The following is a 1655-nucleotide window of genomic DNA, read 5'->3' as shown; positions in this document are numbered from 1 at the left end:
GTGCATCACAAGGAGTGAAGTTGCGTCTTCTTTTCCTCGCAGATGACGGTTCGGGTTCATTCTCTCCTGTTGCGTGGTAAGTGTGGTCCATTCCCAAACTTTATAACTAAAAAAACTTTTCACTACTCTCTATCTACGAACTACTAACACTCTCTGCTGTTTCCTCCTCCTCCTTCCTTCCTCCCTCTGTCTTCGTTGGTTCATTTATACACGCAAAACGCGTTCTCTGGCTGGCTGGATTGTCCGCTCGGTCTGCCGTACGTACATGGCGGTGCAAGATGGCGACCTCTCTAAAGCAAGGCCCTTGCTATATATATATACAAAAGCATAATTATAAGGCTACGAAAACTAAAATTTTATTTTATAGCGATTGTACACTTATATAAACATATTAATGGGTAGAATATTCAGATTCAGATTCAGATTTGATAATAAACCAGGCCAAATATTACACACTGGCCCTTTAAAATGATCTGACACCCCTTCCCCTCACAAGTAACGGTCATTCCCTAAATAGTTCCGTCATTCTTCATGACACCTCCCGGACACCGTAGCTACCATTCGAAACACTGATATGCTAATAAATAACGGTAAATAACGGTGTTATTTATATTTCGCCTGGTTAAATAACATGTAACGTTAGTCCACATTTCACCAACAACGTGATATGACACAAACCTGACAGCTGACCCTCGCTAACTGTCACACAGCTCTGTTTCACAGGTTACAATAACTTCTGCGGCTAACTGCTTTAAGCTAGTTTATTAAACAAAGCTACGGAAGTGAACACAGCATAAATCGACGTTAGCTTCAGTGTCATTTGACGGCCAGCTTCATGTACTCACCTGTGATATGAACAGGAGTAATGTTCCTGTGTGTGTCTCTGTCAGTGACAGTGCAAAAAAAAAACCCGTGCTGTCAGTGTGCGAGCTGCCACATTCAGTCCGCTGCTGTCTGCGCCGCTGCGAGTCAACCTGCTGAGATTTAACCACACGGAGCCTGAAACTCACTGTGACAGCGTGAGGAAGAGTTAGCGTGGTACTTTAGTTAATAAATCAGAGCAGAATATCCTTCTCTACCATCTTGTAAACAACAGCGTGACGTATCCCGGCATGCAGCGCGGGGCTGTCAGACATCACGCCCCCCTCCCTCCTCTACAGACACCCGCAGAAATACACCTTGAATAAACAATGCGGAAATACACCCTAAATAAACAATATCACCCTAAAATATAATATAACCTAATATCTAAACTGAGTATTTTACTACTTACTGTTAAAACTGGACGGTATGTCAGTGTAGAAGAAGATTTGTTGAATGTGCTAACCCAGAAAACTTTGTTTCAGTTTGTCCTTTTTACTTGGAACTGCTCAGTCTACTTTTATTTAGTAAAATAAAAACAGACATTAATTTATAAAACTGGATTATGACCGTCTGTATCAGGATAAACTGTAGGTTTGTAGCAGCTCTTTTTCACTGTTCAGTTCATCTGAAACTCAATATTTCAAATATATTATCAGTAGTCTATTTTAAAATATGATTTATTTTTTAAAATATGTTTGCCCCTTGGTTTTTAATTTTTTTCTTGTATACACAAGATGTAGGGTAAATTCAGGTCATTTACTTTTTAGTCGATTACAAAAAACAAACAAATG

The 1655-nt window shown here is 39.8% G+C and overlaps 1 protein-coding gene across 1 annotated transcript in view; it reads right to left on the bottom strand.

Moving 5' to 3' along the window:
* ube3a (ubiquitin protein ligase E3A) overlaps positions 1-1125 on the bottom strand; it is a 13057-nt gene extending 11932 nt beyond the window's left edge. Inside the window, exon 1 of the mRNA XM_050054573.1 lies at positions 846-1125. The gene's annotated coding sequence lies outside the window, so the exon portion shown is untranslated. The remainder of the gene's footprint in view (positions 1-845) is intronic.
* Positions 1126-1655: the final 530 nt, after the last annotated feature.

The sequence above is a fragment of the Epinephelus moara genome, chromosome 10 (genome assembly GCF_006386435.1).
Source record: "Epinephelus moara isolate mb chromosome 10, YSFRI_EMoa_1.0, whole genome shotgun sequence".
Classification (NCBI taxonomy): Eukaryota; Metazoa; Chordata; class Actinopteri; order Perciformes; family Serranidae; genus Epinephelus; species Epinephelus moara.
This window is presented reverse-complemented; position numbering and strand designations above follow the sequence as displayed.